The sequence below is a fragment of the Sinohyriopsis cumingii genome, chromosome 1, assembly GCF_028554795.1.
Source record: "Sinohyriopsis cumingii isolate HCF-2022 chromosome 1, ASM2855479v2, whole genome shotgun sequence".
NCBI lineage: Eukaryota > Metazoa > Mollusca > Bivalvia > Unionida > Unionidae > Sinohyriopsis > Sinohyriopsis cumingii.
Genome location: NC_142961.1, coordinates 150,774,044 through 150,794,228, shown reverse-complemented (window position 1 = coordinate 150,794,228; position 20,185 = coordinate 150,774,044). Strand labels below are relative to the sequence as shown.

At 38.2% G+C, this 20,185-nt stretch overlaps 1 protein-coding gene across 2 annotated transcripts in view; it reads left to right on the top strand.

Moving 5' to 3' along the window:
• Nucleotides 1-88: 88 nt before the first annotated feature.
• LOC149808150 (S1 RNA-binding domain-containing protein 1-like) overlaps nt 89-20,185 on the top strand; it is an 84,077-nt gene continuing 63,980 nt past the window's right edge. The window contains exon 1 of one of the 2 annotated variants that reach the window (XM_089973899.1): nt 89-233. The gene's annotated coding sequence lies outside the window, so the exon portion shown is untranslated. Of the gene's footprint in view, nt 234-17,751; nt 18,028-20,185 lie in introns of those variants that run through there. The other variant, XM_089973891.1, reaches the window with a different exon arrangement.

Sequence of the window (20,185 nt, the reverse complement as noted above, 5' to 3'; positions counted from 1 at the left end):
GAACTCGTTGCACAAGACTGCGATTCCTGTGAATTCTGTATCTGTGCAGATAAACTCCCTTTTAAAGTGATGCGATTGGTGATGAATATGACTTCTCTACACTTGTATGAAGAAGACATTTCATCGCACTTTATCTACTCTTCATGCTTACCAAGAAATGTGTGGCTTGTTCGATACACCAACAGATTTACAGCGGAGGATGTTCATGACTTTTAAAGTCTTGGATTAGACTGGTATGTTGAGAACTTTAGTATTATTGTTATCCCATTTACAGACTTGACTAGGATGAAAGATCCGACGAAGGTTACATTGATAGACGCTTCTGAACGAGCATTTCAGACATCGAAGGACAGGCAGACGTCAGACGCAGTAGTGAAATTACTAGATGTAACAATGACTTTGTCTTACGTTCTGACGCTTCTGACAGAGGTTATGGGCCAGTGTTATTGTAAGAGTATAATGGTAACTTATTTCCGGTTGCATATGGTAGTAGGAAATTGTCGACTGCAGAACGCAAGTATTCGGCTCTGAGAAAGAATGCCTGGAAATTATGTTTGGCATATCTAAATTCCACCGTTACTTGTATGGACGAAAGTTTATATCGGGAACTGACCACCAACCACTCGCCTATTTAGCTCAAGCTAAGTTGACAAATGGACGGTTTATGAGATGGTCATTATTTCTTTAACAATGCCAGGTCGAGGCGGGGTATAGAAAGGGAAGCGAAAACGTAGAGGCTGATTGTTAAAGTCGACTGGGGGAGTCTGAGGTGAAGGGTTCACCTGAGGACGTTTAGGAGGTAATTTGGGATACATCTTAAAAATTCAGACAGCAAACTCCCGGATTTTACACTTCAAATGGAGGCCTTTGTAACAGTGTGAATTTGTGAGATGCTACGATAACACATAACTGAGCTAATCTTGCCGCGGTCAGTGTGACACGTAACAAATTAAATTGACAAATGGGTTTAGGTACCTTATTAAGTCGCTGTGCTACGATGTTTAATGTCCATGGCCAGGGGATTGATTGATTTTGAATTAAGACAAGAAGTAAATGTTATTGATTCATTTGTATAATAAGATGCGAATTCTTTTAGCCGAGAAATCGAGCGCCTGATGGCCGACAAATAAGGCCATCAAAGTTTCATCGTTTACAGGAGGGGGTTCGGGTTTCCTATGTATATTTTATGTCAAAGTTCAGTTTAGTTCGGTTAGGGATATACATTAATCTTCTGTACTATGGTTGGTATATCAGCTGTCAGGCTGCTAAATGACCCATATTAGCCTTAGTTTCTGTTGAATTACGATCTGACGATATCTGACGTAACGAGAGAGGGAATAGTGTTCGATTCCAAGTGAAAACCCGACAAATGTTTCGGTTGTCTATTTACTTATATTTAAAAGGGAAATCTCTCTCTCTCTCTCTCTCTCTCTCTCTCTCTCTCTCTCTCTCTCTCTCTCTCTATATATATATATATATATATATATATATATATATATATATTCCTATACATAGAGGTTAGAGAGCAGACAACCAAATTGCGGTTGATGATCCGAAAAAGACTGGATGTGAAAGAAAGGACCAAAAGGAATGCACTGACTGTAACCTGTCACCAACGTTGAATCTGAAAGCAACCAAGTTATGCAAGCATGCTGGGCAATTGAATTCGGTCGTTCAATCGATTGCATGAAGAAATTTTTTTAATCGGTTTAAATATAGGACGGCTAATTGCATTTTTATTAACTTGGTAAGTGTATCCTCCAAATATCATGTAGCAGCGGGGGGGGGGGGCGAATCCTACAACATTTATAAGGTTCCAAATGTCGAAATAAACTTTCCAAAAAAAAAAAGGTTTCAACCGGAAATAACGTCGACTACGTTTCAAGAGGAACCCTTGGAGATAAACCCTCCTTGGGGGTCCTCCTGAGTTAGTCTAAATATGGTTTCTGGTTGAAAAACTCATTAATGGCGCTTCGATTTACCAAATGAACCAATTCGTTGTCGTCGCCCTCCATGCTGCTATGAATCAAAAAATTGTTATATAATAATATGGTGCATTCGGAATCTTACACAGCTAGACTAGCCAGAGAGCGAGAAGAAGCACTTAAGAAATATATCCCTGTAAAAGATGAGTTCAAGAAAAATGTACAGTCGCTACAACAAGCACAAGTTGAATTCGCGGCTGCCACAGAACAATTATTTAAACTCGTCAAAACAGCTACTGAAAGAGCTTTACTGGGGGATCCTAAGGATGATATTAAGGAGGAATAGGAATGGAGAAAGGGTATTTTTCCAATATTAAAACAGACCGCTGAGCAAGCTGAAAAAATTGCGAGGAGAACTTAAAAAACAGAAAAGATTTTACGAAATCTTCCAACTGATATCGCTACAGCAAGATCGCCTGGAGAGGGTTTTGTAGATGCGTCAGAAACGCTACCTGGCACCGAAGCTCCGCCGGAATACAAACCTGGTAAGGCAGAAATCAAGGAGGATGTAGCAAAAAATATTAAGACAAAAAATTACGATAACGCGGTTGATCTTGTAGGTGAATTTGATGATCATGAAAATTACCTAGAGGCGGGTTCACCATTGTTAAGGTATGACCAATGGGAACGGTTGGTGTTTACTACACACAAAGATATTAGTCGGGTCACGGAAAAATACAAAGCTGAGTTTGAACACTTTAAGGAAGATGTTAAAGCAAGGAGAGTTGCAAGCCCTGTTGTGACCGCAGATCTGTCAACACCATTAAAAACAACCCTGATAACAACACAGCCGACTAGCATAAAAAAACATCCGGTAAAGGTTTGGGGGGTGTGTGATTTTATTCCCTGTCCTGATAGTATTTTCAATGACGTTTCACGGTTAGAAGTTCTTATAAGACGAAAACGAGCCGGAAATAACTCACCAGAAATAATTAATGAAGCAGCTGATATTTGTAGGCGATTGTTTCAAGGTGGTGTCATGGATGCTGGTATTTACCGAGAACTCGTTGATGAACTCGTTGATGATTACAGCGATTAAGCAATAGTAAATAGCATAATGGTCATATATAACAGACATACAACTGTGCAGATCAGAGCAGTAAACTCACGATTACCAATCTATAGAGCAGCTTACGGAGACAGACTTGGTGATGTGACTCAAAGATTATTTGCAAGGTTAGCACCAAAACTTGGTCCTCTTGCAAAACAATTATCGATGAAAGCCATTAATGTTGTTAGTGAAAAAGCTCCTGGTGCAATTGTTAGCGCTGCTGGTAAGGTGCTCTCGACAATCAAAGAAAGACTAGCGCGATTAATAAGACGAAAACCACCGGTGAAATTTCCGAGTACTGAAATTATGCCCGCGGATGTCAGTAAGGTGATAAATGAAGCTGCAAATCAAAAACTAGCAGCAAATTTGATAGCAAGAAGTGGACTTCGTGTGCGACGAAGATAATCACCATTTGGAAAAATACGCAATAGTATAAAATGTTCAAACGCATATCCGACCCAGCATTTAACATAGATGAGCCGGTTGAGCGAGATTGCTCAGTGCGTGATTATCAATTTTATTCCTATGATGCAAAAACCCCAAATCAACGAGGGCGTATCAAACTTCAAGTTCATGATACAAGTAGATATTTTCTACCCCATGAGGCTTTTATTGAAGTGGAAGGTAGACTTGTGAAGAAGAATAATAATAACTACAATGCCAATGACCGAGTTGGTTTTGTCAATAATGGAATTATGGCACTGTTTAGTAGCACCGCTTACATGATTGATGGAAAAAATATCGAATCAGTTCAAAGTGATGTTGATATTGCTACAACAATAGTTGGTCTAGCAAGATACTCTGACGATTACACAAGATCTGCTGGCCCATCAATGATGTTTGCTAAAGATATCACCGACAACGCTGACCATATTCAGTATACTATGAGACGACCAAAAAAAACACTCTTCCGCTGCTGATGACGCAAATGTGGAGTCGGTAGTTGTAAGTGTTAATAACAATCACAACTTAGGATTTGCAACACGCCGAGCAATGTTGTTAGGAGACAATATGAATTTTTCGTGTGCGATTCCACTAACTCATATCTTTGGATTTTGCAGGGATATTAGAAGGGTTATCTTTGGAGTTAAACACACAATCGTGCTTTACAGAAAAGAAAGTGATAATGATGCGATCTGGCGAGGAGCTGGTATTGTTGATGCTGATGATGCTGCTGATGCTGCTTATGTTGGCAAAGTAGAGATAACAAAACTTTCACTGTGGATGCCTGTATTAACTCCATCGATCACGGAAGAACCGCGATTACTTTCTTTAATGAATCAAGGTGGTAAATCATTGTTATCGTGGTTAACAGTGACCACAGATTCCGCTCAAATTTCTTCCGCGGGTTTGTTTACTTGGCATATGTCATCGCAACAAGGTATTTCTGCGCCACGACATATTTGTATTGCGCTGCAAGGTAAAAGTCGGGAAAATAACCAAAAACGATCTCATATGATATTTGACAAACTTAATGTTACTGATGTCTCGTTGAGAATAAATGGGCAACAAGAACCATCTCAGGATATATCACTAAATTTTACACAAAATCAGGTAGCGCGTGCGTATCATCGTTGGCTGACATTCTTGGTGCGTAACACAAATATAGATACTGCGACGAAGATATCACAGTTTGATTTTACAAATCTGTATCCGATTTATTACTTCCCGTTGGAGCATCTCGATTTATCCAAGCAGTCTGTTGTCGATATATACTTTCGAGCTCATGTCGGCGCCCTACCAACAATCGCGGTTGGTCCGCCAGTTGTTTATGATCGCTGCAAAGCAATCGCGGTCATACTCGGTGATAAGGCAATGTTACTTGAAGGCATTAATGGACGAATGAGACTCGTTGATGCACCAGTGGAAAACATGTAGTTTTCAAAAACATGTAGACAATTAGATCAATCGCGTTTATTATAAAATGTCATATAGTCACGTTAATGTTACTTTGACTTCTGGTCAGATAAAGAAATTGCAATCAAAACCGGTGGTATATTTCCTCTTCTCGCAGCAATACCAGCACTGATAGCTGTTGCTTCCCCAGCTGTCGCAAAAGCAGCCGCGTTAGGAGCTGTTGGAACAGCTGCTGGAATGGCATTAAAGAAAGCAATTGGAAAAGGATACAAAAAAAGGACGGGGTCTAAGACTTCCAGGAACTCCGCATTCATGGTACCCAAAACGGTTTTGAAAACCGCTGGTTTTCTACCGATGTCAAATTTTGATTTACTCGATGCTGCTAAACAATTAGATATAAAAAATTTTGAAAGGCGTCTTTATGCGAGATCAGTTACCACAACAACCAAATAATCCAGAAACTGGAATTATTAATCTCGATAACAATGATTGTCCAGGAACTCACTGGGTTGCTTACGCGATCGATTCACGTGGAAATATCTATTTCGATTCGTATGGGTTAGCACTGCCAGTTGAATTCCTCAAATACGCACGTAGAGTACAAAACACTCCAGTCTGGTATTCAACGCTACCAACACAAACATTAACCGATCCGCCAATATGTGGCCGTGAAGTATTAGATGTTCTTGACGCGATATCAAAATCAACCAAACCGCCTCACAAAGTTGTACACGAGTATACCTCGGGTCGATTTAAACAATCCTTAAGAGAATAATGGTAGATATTTACGGAAGATCTCTGATCGAAGCAAACATAAAAAAAACGCGGTGAGGTAGATTTATCAAAATATGCGACCAAAGATGAAATTGACAATCTTTTAACGTTATCCGGGATAGACCCAGATGAGGTTGTTATTTTTCAGGACCGACATGGCAAGCTAGAAACCAGTAATATCAAATGGAATGACATAGTTCGCAGGGTTCTTGGAGACACCCAGGATAACATCCCTGTGTTTACTGACAGCGGAAAAATCAGACACTCAAGTATATCGTTTACAACCATCAGAGACGAGATGAAAAAAGTTGTATCAAATCGCTTAAAAAATACCGGTGACACAATGACAGGTGAACTCAGTATGAACGGGAACAAAATAGTTGTTTTAAGAGATCCAACATCCGACGAAGATGCTGGAACGAAAAGATATGTTGACGTTAACTATGGCACCGTAGATAATAGATTATCCACGCTGTGGGCTGAGTATGACGCTCATGTAAACGCGTTTTTAAGACTTCGTAGAAATTTCAAAAAGTTAATGAAACCGCAGAAGAATTCTTCGGCACTCCGCACACCGTTGACATAAAACTTTCTGATATTAAAACCAACATTGACACGATCGAAAAAACACAGCAAGATATCGTAAGTGGGATTCCTGAAATTGTTAACAAAACCAGTTTGACTAAAATCCCACCTGGAGTTACTCCCCGGCGTTTTAACAACACAGTGTACACGATATCATCTGGGCTCGCAACATGGTCTAAAGAAAATAGTAAAACTATCAAATATACCGCAACAGTTACTGGTGTGTATAGACTATCTGTGTTCAGTGCTGCAAAATTTGAGATTTTCACAAAATATCCCTGGCGATATTCCACAGACAGGTTTTCCGGGGTTGTTACTATCATATTAAACAAGGGAACCGAAGAGGAGTTTATACTGGAAGCAGATGATAAGAAATTAACCGCAACATCTTATTGGTGGTGTTTGGAATTCGTAGCTAAAACACCTCATTTGGTTACTGCGTAAGATAATAAATGACATCCTTAACAGCATCAACAATAACATTAGATGCGCAACAATATAGATACGATCAAGTGCGCGAATGGCAATCAGAGTTAAAAACCCTCATCGACAAATACAACCTAAAGGTAAAAAAATATAAACGACGAGCAGTCATCCTGGATGCGTTAGTATACTCAGTATCCGCGTTAGTTGCATCCACCGGAGTAGTATTATCAGCGCTAACACCAGTGACAATCGCAGTAACGATATGCGTTTCATCATCAACTGCAATCGCAGGGGTTTTCAATATAATCGCGAAAAAAATATCCTCGTGCACGAGCACAAAATTGCACGATTACGTCATACAACTAAACACAACCACGTCCGCATACTCAAAATTATCGTCGTTGATATCATCAAGCATCGACGATACAACAATATCAGATTCCGAATTCGCGTTAATGGTTAAGATATACGAAGAAAGCACCCGCTATTTAAAAACAACAAAGATAAATAATGACGGAATTACTTCAGCAGATAGTCGAAAATACAAACCCCAAGAGAGTTTCAATGATAACGATAAGTTCGACTAACCCTGAATTTAGTATTAATTTTCCAACTGCAATTCCCGTGAAAGAAATCGCACTAGCACAATTACGAGTATATCACAGTTGGCCCAATATCAGATCAAAATCGTTTGGTGGATTACCAGCAAATAATTCGTTCGTGTTTGCATATAAAAACCGACCCGATGGTATACCCGACTGGAACGTCATTGTGATACCAACGGGGTCTTATCAAATCGAAGAAATCAATGAGGAATTACAACGGCGAATAAAAAATATCACAGGAAAAGAATCCAAGATTAAAATAACTGTTCATGAACCAACCCTGTCTTCTGCGATCGAAATAAGCACTCCAGACTACGCCGTAGATATATATCAGAGTTCGATCAGAACAGTGTTAGGATGGCCTGAAATTCCACCCGAAGCACCACCGATACCACCAGAACCGAAAAAGTCTGATTATGTCACGGACGCGCAGTCATACCACGAAATTAAACCATCATATATAGAACATCTACGCGATATAGTAAGTGCAACTTTGGGAATCGATTTTTTCTTCTACGGTAAGGACAATATAGAGTGGCATTTTATTTATATACGAACTCCCGGAGGAGGAACTGGTTCTTTTAGTGTTGACCTAAGTTATATTATTAAATATTTTAAAATCATTAATCAAGAACATAAACAACAACTAGAGCGACTACGGCAAAGTTTTCAAGAACATCTTTTTGACGTGACAAGTTCACGCAGCGAAATCATTACGCGAATAGAAATATAGAATCAGCTCGTATACGACATGGAATACCTTAACCAGCGAGTAATTCAGGCAACAATTGATTACACTGACAATATAAATAGATATAAACAACGATTTTTTGGAAGCATACTCGCTGACAGAAGCTACGCTGCCGAATTTTAAATTTCCCGGGTATAATGCAGACGAACTAAAAAAATCAACCAATGATCTCATTGATGAGTTTTTTTCTGATATAATCGCACAATACAAAAAAAAAAAAACACTACCACTGGCAACTATTCTTCGGCACAACAATGACCCCGAAGGGACAGGTCGACATGTATCTCCGGAAATCGTAAATATAACCCCTGTGGTCGCGGTCAGTCTTGTGTGTGATGTAATCGATGGCAGCTACAGCACAGACACGACAATATCAAATCAAGCTCAGCAAGGATTTGTTCTTTATTCGTTCACCCCGAAAGACCCACTAGGATATCTGACTGTCCAAGAGCCGATCAATCAGGATTATTTGCAGTGTTATAATCCACTGTTATCAAGAATAAATTTCAAACTAACAGACCAGTCTGGCCACCTTCTTGATTTAAGAAATGAAACACTACATATTAATCTACTTGTAAGATCCTAAGGATCTCATCGTAAAGATTTCCATCGTAAAGATTTCCATCATAAAGATTTTCAATCTTCAAAATCTCATTCAAAAAAATCCCTGACAGTCAGAGTTTTTTTTACTGTCGCTCAGAATTATAAGAAATTTATTTTTTACTGAAAAACTGTCAAATTTCTCAATTCTGAAGGGTAGTATGCCTGTCAAAATCATGAAAATCGACCGATTTGCTAATTCACAAGCAAGTAATTTTTGTGCACGAGCAACAGTAAAAATATTTTATTTATATATATTTTGTACACATCGACCGATTTGCTAATTCTGCAGGGTAGTATGCCTGTCAAAATCATGAAAATCGACCGATTTGTTAATTCGGAAGGGTAATATGCCTGACAGAATCATGAAAATCATCCGATTTGCTAATTCTGAAGGGCAATATGCCTGTCAAAATCATGAAAATCAACTGATTTGTTAATTCTGCAGGGTAATATGCCTCACAAATTCAGTAAAAAAAAAACTGCAAAGAATTTTGTTTTTTTTCCTGACAGACCCTGATTTCCAATTAATCAAACGAGTATTATATATGTACCAGCACGTGAAAGTTTTTATACACGACAAGCAAGCACTTGAAAACTACATCAAAGAGGTGTTTATGCAGTCCCCGGTCAGCACAGTTGATTTGGTTATTGATGTATTCGATAATGAAGACTTTTTATTAACGCAGGAACAGTTAGATGAACTGCTGATAAAACGTATTTGTGTGATCACATGTGACAGAGATCAGATTTTAAATTACGCGCATTCGTGCATTAAAATTGATCGGCTTAAGGAAATATTATTTAACTCTGCAGATGCAGATCAGAGTGAAACAGATGCAGATCATACAAGTGAAAATAACTTATCAGATTGATTGATGTAGGTCAGATTGATGTGGGTAAGAAAAATTGATGCAGATCAGATTGATGTGGGTAAAAAATACTTTTTTTTTTACTGTCAGTGCGAGACTGACATTCCACTTTCAATTTCTTTTCCACGTACCTGACTTCCATTTCCCAATCAAAGGGATCTAACTCTCGATTTTTTCTCAACTGTCTTGCATGAGTATTAATTATTTTTTTTTATTCGTATTCTTCAGACAATGCTAACCTGATTTTTTCGATTGCACGGCAGAGAGGGACAAATTCATCTAGTTGCTGTTCTTCTATTGTAGCTAGTGATTTATATAACTCTGTCTGGATTTTTTAAAATAAATTTATACTGAGCAGGCAAAATATACCGACCTTCCAATTTAGCCTCATATAGTGCTTCAAAATCAGACATAATTTTTTTAGGATTTAATTCATCAGATATATTAATTCCGTTTTCTTCTATTTTTTTAATAGCAACAATTACATCTTTGATATTTTCGTAATTCATTATTTATATAATTATATATTTGAAAGAAAAAAAAACAAAAATAAAATGATGAGGGGATGTTGCGCAATGAAATCACCTTGATAAAATCAAGGGAGGCTAATTCCATCATTGACTTTTACACAATTGCTGTGGAGTTATCTGTATCTAACACCAGTGAAATATAAGAGAACGAAATCCAGGCATTATGCGAGCATGAAAAAGCCGATTTGGTTGTATTTTCTGCAACATATCGTACCTCAGCGGTGTTAATACCGAAATATTTACCAATCGCGCCCATTGACTGAAAAACCATCTCTTTGCCGGTCTCTTCACTGAAGGATTTAACTGCCTTAGGCTCTCTCTTCCCCCCAGCACACTCACGTGCAACATTTTGGCGTTGTGTAATAACTTGCAGGTTAGATACATTATTCTTAAGTTTCTCTCCGTCAATATGATCGATCACAAGACCGTCTTTGATCTCTCCAATGATACACTCGTGCACGAAACGATGACAGAGATAATTTTTCTTGCCCCAACAGTAAATTTAAGATCACCACGATTGTTAACAGTACCAACTGTTTTTTTCGACCTGCAATTTCTAATATCAATATTACGATTCGCTTCGTAATTCTTGATGACAGGATGTCGGACAAATTCCTGATTCATTTTATATAATAATGTATTTGTCTAATTTATAATTTGTCTGAAAACTTAGTTATATAATCGCGTTCACATTTCAGCACATCATTGTTATTTTTTTGTTATAATATCTTTTAAGTTCCCTGTATCGCTTACCGCCGCATCCTGCGCACAACTGTATTTTACCCCTGACTCCAATACCACATCGCAGTCACGGTATTGGTCCTGAACTCCCCCTTCGAATGCTTTGGGAATTTTTCCCGCAGAATTGTTTTCTGCAGGATTTGTTACAAGGAGTTACAGATCCTACCTTGAGCCACTTGCACTGATTGGCTTGAGGCATTATATATATATATATATATATATATATATATATATATATATATATATATATATATATATATATATATATATATATATATATATATATATATAATTTCTTATTTAAATGTTTGTCTTAAATATCATATGGATGTGTTTGAGAGATTATCTGCAATCAAACCCCGGAGAACTTCTAGATAAGATCTTGACAGACTAACCCCTGATTCGCGAAGGCGAGCTCTGACTGGTCTGATTGATATTATCAGGGATGCTAAAAAAGAATTTCGTAATGATGGAGCATCTCACGTGTGGTCCACATTCAAAATTATACACGACGACGATGTCAAGGACGCTACAATGAACGATGCACGAGCGAAAACAATTATCGATTACCTCAATCAGAAATATCATTTCAGAATAAAGTTCATTGTGCGCTCGGATGATGATACGTGGATTATCCGTGACAAACGTGACCCTGTCCTTGCTAATGGAAAAACCGCTCTGTTAAGTAAAGATTCCAAACCAGGAATGCTGACTGGGATTGACAGACCATATTACGCTCGAGCGTATCATGTAACAGCGGTCATTTACGGAATTTATCCGATAAAAAACCCCAACATTATTGATCTTGCCCCGATGAGATTTTCAAAGCTGAATTGTGTAGCCGAGCGAGTAATGGAATACTTTAAAAATGCGAAGCGTGGAAACGGTTTAACTGATCTGCGACGTGAAAAAATAAACAAATGGGCTGAATCGGTTAAGGATACAGGAGCCTCAATAAACGATGTCGCTGAGTTATAAAAGGCATTAAGATTCCCCATAACCGTAGCAACGATAACAGGGGAAGTATTATACAAATCAAAATATAATCGGAACGGAGCTCCAATAAATATCATTGATCACAACGCTCATGCTTGGACCAATGCAGTCACAATATTTCCACGAAATCGTGTTGTGAGATATTACTCGTCAGAGAGCTTTTGGAGTGGAATATTTGATGCTATCAGCCGAATAAGCAAAAACAACCCTGTGTCAGTATGGTTGTTTAAAAGTTCCGAAGAAGGCGAGTATGATCAATTTGTAAGACCTAACGGCGAATTATATCGTAAAGAATCTCTCCACGAAGAAATGAGAAAACTCGCACAGAGGTACTCAGAAAATACTGAGCAATTATTAACTAATTGTTTTACAATTCCATCAGTTGCTGCCCATGCCGCGCAAGAGAGAAACTCATGGAGACCAACACAGGCTGAGTTCCTTGAAGATGTCCAGGATAGTTGTATCGAATACGGACACGGCGGTTTGTGGAACACCGAGTATAATATCAGCGAGATGATTTCCGTGGACATGACCGCGTGTTATCCGGGAAGTTTTCTTGGGATGGGCGAGTGCGCCGGATATTTTAAAAGATGTGGTCATCCTTGTCATGAGATGGTAAGAGTATCAATTAATGGTCCATTACCCAATTTTGATCTGACAGGATTTGCTCGTGTAACGTCGTTTGAATTCACTATGAATCTTCATCCGATTTGTTATATTTGGTTTGGCAGACACTTCTCGGAGAAACGTTGGGCGCCAATAGTGTTATTACGATATATGCTTGACAAAAGAATACTGATATCGTTGACGGTCAGTGAAGCAATTATATCGTACCGAAAACATACTTCTGTTTGGTTACCAACACCGGACTGTATCAGTCTCGATGAAGTCATCGAAGAATGCAAACAGGAATATCCGGACCTACCCGCGGATGTCACTGTTAATGATGCTTCTAATATTTTTAAGATTAAACTCAGCAACAGTTAAAAACAGCAAAAGACCTCGGTAGAAGAATAATCGGTAAATTTACTCAGGGTGGTGCATATGATTATAAACGGCATCACTCACGATTGATTATGGATGATGTTGAATTAGATTTTATAATTAATGATGCCACTGCGAGAAATATATTTTGTAATCGGGAAGATGCTTTCTTGTCCGACGGAACACGGTTGGGCACAATTGTTAGTTACATTGATGGAGAATCACCTCAGTACAAACATTTAAGATCTTCGATGCTCGCTTATGTTTCTACAAATCTGATATCGATGATAAATAGATTTCCTGACACTGCAGTTAGAGTTGCTAAGGATTCATTTTATATCGATAAAAAAATATTCAGAATTACTGGCTCGTTTCACAAGCAATGATGAATCAGGGAGCTCGTGGAGAATAAAAAAGGAAATGTTACATTGCTATTGTGAATCCGCTGATGTTGAAATCAAAGATAGTTATTGTAAATCAGAATTATCAGAAATGTCGAATGCACCATCTGTGTATGATCCAGTATCCAGACACAAAACCGTTTATTTGAACGGGGCGGGAAGTTCTGGTAAGACAACTCGAGTAATCGAATTATTTCGACAGAATTCAGATATTATCGTGTTAACACCAACACACAGACTTGCCAGGGAGATGAAACAACTAGGAGTCAATCCTAGTACTTATCACAGTTTTTTCAAATACAGCGGTGGTGTGTGGACTTCAGATCGAATGGGAGAGAAATATATTCCAAAGGTTATTATTTGGGATGAAATATGTACGGTACCGTTAAAAACATTAAAAACATTTCTCGATTGGTTTTTAACAAAAAATACAGCTGTGATAATGTGCGGCGATCACGGTCAGCCACCTCCGTTTGTTGGACCATCTCCACACGATTGGTTGAAGAATTTTGTTGATTATTACGAGGAGATAACTGATGATCATAGATCTCTCGATGCAGAATTAAAGGAATTTAAAACATTAATCAGACTACAACCGAATAAAATTCAATGTGAAATAATGCGCAAGGTGATTTCAGAAACTTTTTTGAACGACTTTTGGAAAACGTGGAAACCAAACGATTTGATAGTGGCAAGTAGAAAGATAGTCAGAGACACACTTCAACAACAGTTATTTCAATTACACAAGAAAAATTTTCCAACACTGCCAGTGCCGTTGTGTTATAGACCAGCTGATACGCGGTTACAGAATATCGATATTGATATACCAGGACAGTCAGGGAAACAAAATTTAGTATTAAATGATATTGTTACAGTTGATGTCAATGTTGTTGAAGATGCACTGCGCGCTGATAAATCCCCGTGGACGCTAGGATACGCAATGACGATACATTCATCTCGAGGACTAACTATATCTGGTACAGTTGTTTGGATCGTTGATGATCGAATCGAGTGGTCAAACTTAGTTTACTTGGCTGTGTCCAGAGTCAGAAGAATATCTCAGCTGCGGAGAATTGTCTTGGATGTGGCTGATGAAATTAATAATGAAAACAACAGTGATATAATAAGAAAAAAATTAGGCGGTTACAAACAAAGTGACAAAAAAAATAATCGAGAATTTGACCTTGATGTTGAATTTATCATGACACTGACACAACAGCAGAATAATCACTGTGCGAGTTGTAATTGCATAATTTTGTGGCAGTATTCGAGTAAACACCCAAGAAAATTCACCATAGATATTAAAGATAATCGTCTTGGTCATACACGCAAAAATGTGATGCTGACCTGTCTTGAGTGCAACCGACGTAGAGGTGCTAGTTAAGTGATTTGGGCGGTAATTGTGTGTCCTCGGGAATTACTTGTAATTGTTCACGCGTAAACCCACGTTGAGGAGCAGTTGAATCCATCCTGTAGATTGCTGGTCTACCAGTTCATCTAGTTATGTTAGATATCTTGTGTGTGGTGATGCTCCAGATAGGATCAGTCGCTCTTTTTTACCTTTTTCAAGTTCACCTGGTTCATATAAATATGTCACAGTGACATCGCCCAGTATTGGTTGTGCTGAAAAATCACGTCGTTGTGGTATGTTTTTTGGTAATTGCGTTAATAGGTTTCATGCTGGTTGTTCGAGTAATTTCGTTATTTAATGCAGCTATCACGCTTGGTAATCTTGCAACCCATTCGCGTGATCTCTTGTCCTGAATGAATTCCTTCGCGTACTGATATCCAAATAACCGCTCAGCAAGTGTTCTGTTAAATCGCTCAACAATTGCCTGATCACGGTGAATTTCAGTATGTCCTCGTCTGATGGTAACGTTATGTTGCTTCATCAGCGATGATACTGCACCCTGAAATTCTTTGCCAGGATCAACTTGTAAGAGATGTGGCCATCGTAGACCACCTCGTTGATAAATTCGTTCAAACGCAGAAGCAACTTCAGATGCTGTTTTAGTCGCTAACGGTTCCGCATCTTTGTATCTACCTGCAACATCAACTACAGTTAACGCGTATTTTTATGTTATTTGACGTCTTCGGATTTTAATGGTATCGTGTGGCAGATATAATATATCAGCTTGGTGAACTTCATTTGGCACACTAACATTGAAATGCGCAAAGTGAATTTGTTTAGGCGGTGGTTGGTAAATTTGCCATATTGCCTGTTTGGATAACCAATTTTTAGCAGTATCGCGCTTAACTTTTGCTGCTTCAGCGAGTTTACTAATTGCTGCGCTACCCCTCCAATATCCTTTTGGGGAATAATAAATCGACTCCATTTATAATTAATTACCAGCACCTAGCGCTAATTTACCTTTCATCGCGGATTTTATTAACCAGCTAGCTAATTTTTCCTTGAGAGATTTATCAGTGATGGAATTTAACGTGTGAATTAATTTCACATCTGCGAGATGTCTATGCTGCAGATCTTTACTTTTATAAGCTACATCATGAGCATGACACGCCTTATCAATGGCGTTTATCGGATACTCACCTGGTTTTGGTTGATCTTGGTCATCAAGTCTGATATCAAGTCGGGTTCCAGGGCCGCAGTAACTATATCCTGGGAGGTGTTTTTCTCCTGGGTATTTAGCCCACGGAGTCCCGGGTAGTTTTCCTAATTTTGCTGCGATGTCACCCCCGTGTACTTGATTTTGACCTTGGTTTTGGTTTTTCACCTGACTTGCCAGTGGAAATAAATTTAAATTTCTTTGTACCGCATCGTTCACACCTGCCCGTAACCGTAGATCTATTATTTTTTGTTGTGATGGTTGTTAGATCACTTGTCTTTGTGCGCGCCCTGCATTTCACACAATATAAATCCATATTCTTTTTATATATTTTCTAATGGAAATCACTGACTTTTCTGCTACAAGGAAACGAGAACCAGTTAAGCATCACGCAGCGCTAAGAAATTCTGTTCGTATGATTATTATAGGTCAATTTAATAATGAAGTGGATGAGGTGGGATAAATTATATTTGGTAGCTCCATCTGTAGACGATCAACGATGCTATGATGTAATAAAAGATTATAATGAAAGCGCAAAATCATTAAGCGGAGACGATGTTGTTGAATTTATAACTGACATCAATGAAGCGCCAAGTATCGATGATATTGATAGGTCAATTAACAATTTAGTTGTTTACGATGATATTATGCTGGATAGACAATCAAATCCTGCCAGGATATTTTCCAGAGGTAGACACAAAAACACAGATGTAATTTATGTAACCCAGCGGTATACACAGATCCCTAAAGTGATCAGAGACAACTGTAATATTTTTACTGTCTTTAACGGAGTTGATACTCATACGTTACGAAATATTCATCAGACCTGGTGTAGTGGTGATATGGACATAAATAAGTTTAGAAATTTCTTTAGTCGTGCTAAATTACCCCACACGGATTTGTAACAATAAATCTACACGATCCTAGAACACGGTATCTAATCGGGTTAGATAAAATTTTTAATTCAAAGCAGCAGGGAGGGCGACGACAACGAATTTGTTCATTTGGTAAATCGAAGCGCCATTAATGAGTTTTTCAACCAGAAACCATATTTAGACTAACTCAGGAGGACCCCAAGAAGGGTTTATCTCCAAGGGTTCCTCTTGAAACGTAGTCGACGTTATTTCCGGTTGAAACCTGTTTTTTTTTTTTTTTTTTTGAGGGTTTATTTCGACATTTGGAACCTTATAAATTTTGTAGGATTCGCCCCCCCCCCCCTCCGCTGCTCGTGTTCAATTTAATTGTATTTATATAATTGATTAAATTGTTATATTCTACATTCGGGGTCTCCTGTTGTTCTCCTCAGTTTATTCCATCCATAAATTTCATATTTTATTATTTATTCGATTAGGCAAAACCAGAGGCGTAGCTATGATATTTTACGCCCGGGGACGAACTATAAAATTGGCGCCCCAGCCCCCTCCCCGTTTAATCACATTTTTGAATATTACCCTTGTTTACTTATTATAATGTAACGTTGTAAGCCTCATTTTGGCGCCCCTGTACCTTGGCGCCCGGGGACATATGTACCCCCCTGCCACCCCCCACCCCCAGCTACGCCTCTGGGCAAAATACACACACACACACACACCTGCATGCATGTATGTGTGTGTGAGAAAGAGAAAAATAAACAAAACCAAAAAATATCAACAAAGATCATAAATAAAAAGCGCAATGGAAAGACTGCTTCCTCGGATTGTGTTCTGGATACAGGTGAATAAATGTTGTAAGGAAGTATTCGATACTTTGCAGCATATTTGGTATTGATGTATCCATACGATACAAAACGCTCTTACTCAGTACTGAGAATCTGCTGCACGAACGATAACTCTTATGCAATGTGCAGGACGAAGTAATCAGCTTAAAAACATTTCTTGGACTTTTAATTTTATTTTATTTTTGTGTATGTAAGATAATATTAAATTATTTCTATTCAAATGAGAATATAATTTGAACTGTGAAACATATCTGAGTTGTCTTGGGGCATTTTCAAGCGTCTTGGGTTCCATAGTCGCTCCTTAGGGGAAACTACTGGCCTCGGTATTGTTGCAACTAACAGTTAAGACATCATCTTCTACAGAAAAGGGATCGGTAAAAGCTGATTTTATATTGGCACAGGGTAAAGAAAGGGTTATCAGATTTGCTATGTTGGTTATATTTTGCATTTGTCAAATTAGTGCATTTGCGACGAAGCCAGCAATCACAGAAATCGGACTGCAGCCCTTACTGGTTTGACGAGACGGATTTACTGCTGGGATCTGATCGGATCAGGATTCGGGGAGACATCATCATTGAGCAGGAGGTGCAATAAACTTACTTTTTACTGATAAGTTCTTGCATGGCCTGTTGCGCCTTGTCGAGAGCCATATTGAACTTTGTTTCAACTAGTAGAGTACTTCCAAAGGAATATATGGGTTACGCACACACATACACTTGGTTCAGGGGGAAACTAGTGTGTACACTCACCAGTTAGCTTTATTAATTGGTGAGTGTACACACTAGTTTACCCCTGAATCAAGTGCCTGTGGCTACGCAGCGTCCAGAACAAAACGGAATGTATTTATGGTGAATCGTTTACAAATCTAGCATTTTGAATATTTGATGCATAAGTTTAAAATAAAATTAAGATAAAAACCATTTAAAAGCAGAGCCACCAAGAGACCTTTTTCTCCCGCCATGAGAGACAGAGAGAGAGAGAGAAGGGATATGAATTGGAGAAACCTGATTCAGCCTCATCACTAGTCGTGTGTACGTAGAAAAACTGCGGAAAATGCTGATTGAATGCAAAAACAAATACAAGCAGTGGTCAGTCATTTTAAATCTCAGCTGAGGGAGTATGTAATTAATTGCTAGGTATTTCAATATTGAAAAGCTAACACCATTTGAGCGTTGTCACTCTACATCACAGGAGTCTGACATTTATCAATAAAGTACTACGAAATCTCTGACAACATGAAATCACCTTATTGGTAATATAAATGTACACTTATTCATTTATATTACCGATAAGGTGATTTCATGTTGTCATAGATTTTGCCGTACTTTATTGATAAAACCTCAGACTCCTGTGCTCTACATTAGGATATTGATCAGGATACGAGTGGAAGGGTTCATACTAAAATGATGCTGACTAAAATGACGTCGGGATTTTGCAGACACCTGAAACCCATTGACCATGTTCTAATATACTGACCTGTAGATCATTGTAAATGTCCATTATTTTCATTCATTTACAGAATTTTCTGCTAAAAATTGGTGGTTTGGACCATGTTTTTGGTGTTTATCTATGGAGGTCACAAATTTGCAAAATAGCCAATTTCTAAACCATTTGGGAAGAATTGTTCCTGATCACGCTGACTATTATTGTTACATTGGGTGCAATCTGACAGACTCTTTCATGGCAGCAAGAAGCATCACAGCACTCTAGAAAGGTGCCCCAAGTGGCAGCCATGTATAGCCTACCATGTGCTGAAACATGGCGTTAAACTGAACAACAACAACAAGCACTCTTGAAAGTATTTTTTTAATTGTATATTTGTTTATTTTATACAGAATCCACACACCATCATAGATAAATACTATGGGACGGAACATTTAATTTTCATGGGAGGGAGCTTGAAAAAGATACTCATGCTCCGAATTTTATCAAAATGAATGAATTATAGCTGTTATATTAGTTGAAACAAATCAAGAGCTAAAACTCAGTGCATATGGTTATGTTTTGACTGCATCATCTTGGGAATTGAGGGGGGGAAATCAATAATCATTTTCTCATTTTTATTAACTTCCCATTAATCTCACAGACTGTATTCTAGAAAAGACGGCTTTTATGTAACTACAACATAAGACTACACTTGCCCATAGACTTGCATGCACTTTCCTAACAGTATTGTGTTCTATTTATAGCAGCTGCCCTATTTCCAAGAAACATACTGGTTTCTACTTTCAAACTTTTGACCTTAGTTTCTATTTACAGCAACTGTATGGCTTAGTTAGGAGAGAACAGACTGGTTTTCTAATTTTTAATCTTTGCTCACAGATTCTTTGTTCTAATTCATATCTGGTACAGAACCAGTCTAGGTATTTGGTACTAAAAGTAAGCCAGATTTATTCTAGTCATTGTGTGTGTTAGAGCAAAAATGTTTTTCAGATAATTTCACAGATGGATTAGGAAAATATGAAAAACTGATTCAGAGATGAATACATGACTTTCACAATACAGCATTCTATTCTTGGTCAGCTTCATGTCCCTTGCAGGCTGTGTGGAAAGGATTTTAATATTGGTCATGGTGGTAAAGCAAAGAAACCTTGAATTAGCTCGCTTTACTAACTCCAGTACTAAGGTAACTTCTTTTTTATAGCAGAACTCAATTGTGGACATGAATTTTATAAATGCAGTGGTGTTATGTACCGAGTTCTTAATAGAACATGGACTGCCCTTAGTGGTAGAATACTATATT